Here is a 7,483-nt window from a genome sequence, read left to right on the forward strand (position 1 = left end):
TTTTTTTTTTTTTTTTCATGTACTCATGTCGACATTGTTTTTAATCTGTTCGAATGCTGAACAAATACACACACACACACTCTCTTTCCCTTCTCCCTCACACATACACATAACGCATAAATACACACATCCTTTTTGTGTTTTTATGATTCGCTTATGTTTATGTATTGTTTTCTTTATTTTATTGTTTTTATTTATATTTTATCAGTTTTCAAAGTTTCCCATACACATTCTCCATACTCCCCTCTCTACCAGTTAGTAGGTGGGGTTCGTTCCTCACTTACATCACCAATTATTTTTTCCTCAATCATTTTTGTTTTTACCGTTCGATCACTGTATAAATTGGTGCCATGAGTGAGGAACGAACCCCAGCTACTGACCGGTAGAGAAGGGAGGTCAGGAGAGAGTGTGTGCGAAACTTTTAAGAAATAGAAGGGAAAAAAACTATCTAAAAAACAGATGAAAAAATCAAATACACGAATCGTAAAAAAAATGCTTAAACATAAGTTAATCATAAAAACATACAAAAATGGATATATACCTGTATTTATGTGCGTATGAGAGAGTGCAGTGTTGCGTCTCTGAACACTACCCAGCCCTCTTTCGCACCCGTTGTACCAGGGTCGAATTGACTCAACTTGCTGTCCAGGTCCTTGCTGGGGTTCTGTTTCACATTGTGCCATTCCAATTTGTTGATGTTTAGTTGTTTGGCCAGCTTTCTTTGTGGTTGCTGCCTTGGCTGAATGTGCATGTTGAGTTTTGCAAGGATGAGTTTGTGATCTGACCAACACAGCCTAACATCCTGCCTGTCCCATCTCCTGACTATGATGTAGAGAATTAAATGCCAATGTTTGCTGTGTAGATATATCCAGGATGTCCTCTTGTGGTTGGTTAGACGAAACATTGTGTCGGTGATCAGCAGGTCATTTGCTGCACAAGTCTTCAGCAGTAGATAACTGTTGCTCTTGCCAACTCCATTTCTCCCAGTGGTTCCCTCTTATGTCTGATAGTCTGTACCAACTCTTGTGTTGAAGTCACCAAGAACAATGAGGTTGTCTTCCTTAAGTGCAGCTACTATGAGGGTTTCTAAGTCTTCATGAAATTTGTCTTTGACATCCTCAGTGTCAGTCATGGTGGGGGAGTAAGAACTGGTGATGGTAGCATGGCACTTTCCTCTGAGGGGAAGCCACACAGACATCAGTTGGTCCTTTCAGTCATGGTTAGCTTGCTGATCAGATTAGGCTTTCACTCATCTGGGCCAGAGCACATGTAAACACCAAAACTGGTTCAATAATAATGATGAGGAAATTCAGAAGCTGCTCAATGAGAAGCATGAAGCATACAGAATCTCTCAGCAAGAGAGCACATCAGCCTCCAAGAAAGCAGCCTACAATGCCACCAAAAGCAAAGTGCAGGTAAAGCTCAGGGAGATGATGGATTCCTGGCTCAGCAATAAGGCAGATGAGATACAGCAACAATTCCAAGCACTTCTACAATGACCTGAAAGCCATCAACAGGAACATCACCACTGCTCAGTGCTGATGGGACCACTCTCTTCACTGACAAAAACATAATCCAGGAAAGATGGGCAGAGTACTTCAACAATGTCCTGAACAGGCTTTCTTATTAACACTGAAGCCATTGCTTGCATACCCCAAGTTGACATCAACATTTCTCTGGCAGAGCCTCTAATGAAAGCAGAGATCCTGAAAACAATTAAGCTTCTCTCAAATGGCAAGGCACCAAACTCTGACGCGATCCCAGAAAAATATACAAAGTAGTGGGACCAGTCTTGGCACAGAAGCTCGCCAATCTCTTTCAGACCATGTGGCAACAGAAAGTTGTTCTTTGGGAGCACAAGGATGCTTCTGATGTCCATCTCTACAAGAAAAAGGGACACAGGCAGTCATGTGACAGGCACTGAGGAATTTCTCTCCTTGTTATCACTGGCAAGATACTTGCAAGAGTCCACCTTAAGCACCTTGCTCAACACATGGAAAGGAGGCATCTGCCAGAGAGTCAGTGACCTGAATAATAATAACAGCATTGAAAAATACCTTAGGAATGAGAACCCAGGTTCAAAATTTCCCCAAGACACCTGATGAAGGCTGGAGGGTATATTAGCCGAAATGTTGTGTTAACAACAAACAAAATGAGGACAAATATCCATCAAATGTAAATAATGATCACATACCTGAATCGAACAAGGGATAAATGAAATTACCAGTCTTTGACTATATATTTTTATAGTGCAAGAACTATTTGCTGGTACACCACGGCAATGCACACATGAAATTTGTCACTGAATTTATTCTTATGTGTGCATCTCTATGGCATACCAGTAAATAGTTCTTTCACTATTTATATATAATCATAGACTGGCAATTTGATTATTTGTCCCTAGTTTAATTCACGTAGATGATGTTGATAAGCCAAAAAAAATGGCAAAATATTAGTATCCTTCACTCTTGAATTCAATGTGAGGCGAGTTGTCTTGCCTGTCTGTGATTATGATTTTCAGGTGTTTAACACCCGACCTTATAAGGGAATTATTCCTCAAGTGTTATACCCCAGCAAATTGGCAAACAAGCAAAACATACTATTTTTAATTCGTTATTGAATATATATGTATGTATCTATATCTGTGTATTTATATATACATATCAGAAGCAACTCCACATCATCATCATCACTCAAGCTCATCACAGATTTCACATAAGACACATGCCTGCTTGAAGAATTTCATGTTTTTCCACTTTATTTCTAGCCCCAAATGACTTTTTTTTTTTATATCTTGCACTATGTCTTTCTCCATTTTTAAGTTAAGGATAAAAATAAAGCAGCCCTGCAAAACACAACTGATCTTTACACACAGACATACAGAGTAACAGCAATCAAATAACAACAGTGGAGTGCACAACGAATAGCGATCTGTATTCTTGACAAGAGATACCAGTTAGTCTTTTACACCTACCAGGCTCATTCATATTAGCCCGAGTTGCTGGATAATTTTTCGTTCCTTTAAGAATATTGTAGAATGGAAACTTTTCATAGATTGGAATTTAAATCTTAATCTCTTTAGAAATTTATTATTTCAAGAAAACATTAAATTTGAATTACTTTTAATTTTTACGATTATAGATAAGAACTCGGGCTGTAACTTCTGAGCCCAAGTTAGGCGCGTTTGAACAATGTTGAGAGAAAGTCTGCTACGAATGATATTTTTTGACACTGCGAAAAGGGATTACCCTGCTATGTATAATCAGGACAGCGCAAAAAGTTGTTTGGCACAAGCATTTGTATAGCCAATTAGATGGATGAAATTTACGTACGCTTAATAATGTTACACAAAACAGCCTTCAAACTTTCCCTATTAATTTCATCATCTTTTGAATTATGAACATATTTACATCATAAGGGTTTTTTCATTCGTAGCAGACTTTCTCTCAACATTGTTCAAACGTGATGAAGCAATTGCTGGTGATCAGTTGCTACACAGTTTTGCCAGAATTCTATCAGATTGGGCAGAAGATGTTGGTGCACCATTTTTCATTATGTTCAAAGTAGCTACTGGAATGTGGTGAATTGCTGCAGTCTGTTGCTGTCATTTTAAACCGGTTGCTTTCTTTCCCCAGCAAACTCTCTTCTTTGGAGGCATAATCTATGTATATATTAAACAGAACAACAAAAGTTATAATATATGGGAGGGTTGGTAGTTTTCACATTTCTGTAATTTTTCAGATTAACACCTGCACGATTACCCAACCCTAAAACCCTAACCCAACCCTAACCCCTAATCCTAACCCTAAAACCCTGACCCTAAAACCGTAACCGTAACACTAACCCTAATTGTAACCGTAACCCTAAACCCTAACTCTAACCGTAACCCTAAAACCCTAACCCTGACCCTAAAACCCCTACCCTAACACCCTCGTGAAAATTATGGTATATTTACCAAACATTGATGAACATGAGTTATATTGTAGTCAATCATTGTGTGTAAGTGCGCGTGTATGCGTTTGAGAGAGGGAGAGAGAGGAGGAGAAAGGAATAGAGAACGGAAGCAATGAAGAGAGAGGAAGGGAGAACGGAAGACAGTTATAAAATAGCAATGCGTGCGCGTGTTTATATAAGAAACACACACAAAGTAAATCTTATATCTATAATGTGTATGTATATTTATGCGTATGTTGTTGTCACAGATCAGGTATGCGTGATTGTGTGTGTTTTTACGTATCTATGTTATGAAAAATAGGTAAAAAATACTAAGAGGAAAGTTTAATCTATGACTTTGTATGTATCACTCTCTCTCTCTCTCTCCCTCCCTCTCTTACTCTCTATATTATATGTTGAGCGCGTGATCGATTTGTAAGAACGCTGGTACAGGTAGAAGGGAAGAAATATAAAAGTTGCTAGAAACCACAGCCAAATCTCCCTTAAATCACACAAAGTAAACGGAATTTAAAAAATCTAATTTACTGCACTGGAAAGTTCACATCGAGAAAATTCCATTGATGTAAGAATTTTTAAGAAAAAGTGGAAAATGTGGATTTCTATAAACTTTTAAAAAGGCTTCACACAGACACACATCTTCAGCTTTATATATTAAGATAGCTAAGAATAAACCATTATACTTGACATTCATTGATCTTGAGAAAGCCTTCAATAGGTTGCCCCGCTGTGTGATATAGTGGGCTCTGTGGAGGCTAGGGATAGCCAAGTGACTGGTGAAAGCTGTACAGGCCATGTACAAAGATGTCTCAGTAAGACAAGAGTTAACCACAAGTACAGCAAATTTTTTGGTGTACAGGTAGGGGCTCATCAAAGCTCAGTCCTTAGTACCCCTCCTTTTCATCATTGCCCTCCTGACCATAACAGAGGAATTCAAGACTGGCAGCCCTAGGAATTACTATGTTCTGATGATCTTGTCCTCCTAGCAGATTCCATATCAGAGCTAGAAGAGAAATTCCAGGTATGGAAGCAAAACCAGGAATCTAAGGGCCTTAAAGTTAACTTAGCAAAGACTAAGGTCCTAGTAAGCAAGAAAACTGACTGGACCCTGCCCACCTCAGGTAGATGGCCCTGTTCAAATTGTAGGAAAGGTGTAGGCAGGAACTCCATATGGTGTACCCAGTGTAAGCTATGGACATAAGAGGTACAGTGGATTAATAGGAAGGTTATCAGAGAAGATAGTTTTTGTAAATGGATTCATAAAAACTTTAGAGACTCAGGAAATTGATTCTTTCAAATGCCTTGTTGGCTCATTAGAGGCAGTAGATAACTTCTTCTACCTAGGGGACTAAATTAGTAGTGGGGGAGGATGCACAGAGAATAAGAATAGCATGGAGGAAATTCAGAGTGCTGTTACCTCTGTTGGCCACAAAAGATTTCTCTCTCCAAGTGAAAGAAGATTGTATGATGCATGTATACGGACAGCAATTCTACATGGTAGTGAGACATGGGCCCTGAATGCAGAGGATATGAGAAGGTTAGAAAGGAATAAGGCTAGTATGCTCTGTTGGATGTGTAATGTAAGTGTACATGTTTGAAAGAGTGCTAGTGTATTGAGAGAGATGTTAGGCATAAGAGGAATTAGTCGTGTACAAGAGAGAAGACTGTGCTGGTTTGGTCAGGTGATGTGGATGGATGCCAACAGTTCTCAAAGTAGATGGAAGTGGGAGACCCAGGAAGACATGAGATGGAGTACTGAAGAACAACCTCAGAATGCTGAACTTTTCAGGCAAGATGCCTTGTACCTTGCTGTGCTCAAGAAGACCCATACTCTGCTGCAGAAGTGTTAAGATCAGTCCCTCTAGTGGTGAAAAGTACTTGTGGCAGTGCCACGAAAAAGTGCCTGTGAGGTGCCACGAAAAAGTGCCTGAGTGATGTTACATAAAAATGGTTGTGTGGTACCACGTAAAAGCACTCAGCAGACTTTGTAAGGTGGTTAGCATTAGGAAGGGCATCCAACTGTGGAAAAACTCAGACGGGAGTCTGATGCAGCTTGTCAACTGTGGTCAAACTGTTCAGCCCATGCCAACATGGACAACGGACGTTGAATGATGGTGATATATATATATGTATGTGTGTATATATATATACGTGTGTGTGTGTGTGTATCTATATACAGAGTTTCAGAGAGAATCAAAATGTAGGAAGGGTGTACAGATGGATAGCGGTATGCTTGCACTTAGTTATTCTGAAAAGAAAGAGGTAAGTGCTACTATGAAAGGTAATTAAATGTGAAGAGTGAATGGAAGAAACGAAGTCTCCCTATGTGAACCCTACAGAGGAACCAGCTATCCTTGTTGACAGCATTATGATGCTAAGGCAATTAAAGATATAAAGATAGTAGTTATTGCTAAAATGCTTAAAATATCTGGTAGAGTAGAATACAGTCTAGTTACCTGTATAGTTAACTAGGTTATTCAGGAAGACATCATCACCAATGACTTGTATAGCAACCTTATAGCTAGCTGCTACAAGGATAAGGGAGATGTCTTAGACAACAATACTAAGTTGATGGACCAGATGTTGAAAGTTACAGAAGGAGTTATAGCCCATTAATTAAGAACAGAGTTAGACTGGATGAATTACAGTTTGGTTTTGTGCCAGAGAGAAGCACTACTGATACTATTTTCATTGCCAGGCAACTGTAAGAGAAGTATTTAGATAAAAATAATCTGTCTTACTTGGCATTTGTTCACCTAGAGAAAGCCTTTGACATAGTACCTCACTTTGTGATATGATGGTCTCTAAGGAAACTAGGGATAGACAAATGGCTTGTGAAAGCCAAACAGGCTATGTACAGAGATTCAGTCAGTGAGGTGAAAGTTAGCATGAGCTTCGCAATGAATTTAGTGTACAGGTAGGTGTTCACCAAGGCTTGGTTCTCAGCCTTGTCCTGTTCATCATCCTCCAGGCCACAACAGAGAAACTTAAGACTGACTGTCAATAGGAAACTAGTTTAAATTCCACGATCATATGCCAGTGATCTTATTCTCATAGCAAAGTCTGTAATAGAACTAGAAAAGAAATTCCTGGTATGGAAACAAAACCTGGAATCAAATAGCCTTAAAGTTAACTTAGCAAAGACCAAGGTTACAGTAAGCAAGAAAACAGACAGGACCCTACATCTTTCAGGTGAATGGCCTTTCTTTGTAGGAAAGGTGTAGGCAGGAATTCCATCTTAAACATTAAAGACTTCATTTATACATCTCTATACATACATACTTTTTTGAATGCCCATTACTCCGATAATTCTGCATTTTTACAGTTACACTTTTTCCATGACAGTAGATAAATTTTTTATTCCACAATGTATTTGTAGTGGCTTCATGCAGGCATAGCGTGAATTCGATTCTCCGTTGCCAAATTTCACTTAACACTTCAACAGCACTTTTCTCCAGGTAAAACAATAGTTTTTCTGTGAATGACAGCAGTTATACATTTCCCAGATGCTTTCGCTAAGCAGAATAATGTC

The 7,483-nt window shown here is 39.0% G+C and overlaps 2 protein-coding genes across 5 annotated transcripts in view; one reads left to right on the forward strand and one right to left on the reverse strand.

Annotated features, from left to right (window-relative positions):
• The window catches only part of LOC106882900 (kelch domain-containing protein 9), a 21,690-nt gene that overhangs the window by 6,857 nt on the left and 7,350 nt on the right, over positions 1–7,483 (reverse strand). The window lies entirely within an intron of this gene.
• LOC106882881 (tubulin epsilon chain) overlaps positions 1–7,483 on the forward strand; it is a 67,499-nt gene that overhangs the window by 887 nt on the left and 59,129 nt on the right. The gene's annotated exons all lie outside the window — the stretch shown is intronic.

Source organism: Octopus bimaculoides, chromosome 24, assembly GCF_001194135.2.
Source record: "Octopus bimaculoides isolate UCB-OBI-ISO-001 chromosome 24, ASM119413v2, whole genome shotgun sequence".
NCBI lineage: Eukaryota > Metazoa > Mollusca > Cephalopoda > Octopoda > Octopodidae > Octopus > Octopus bimaculoides.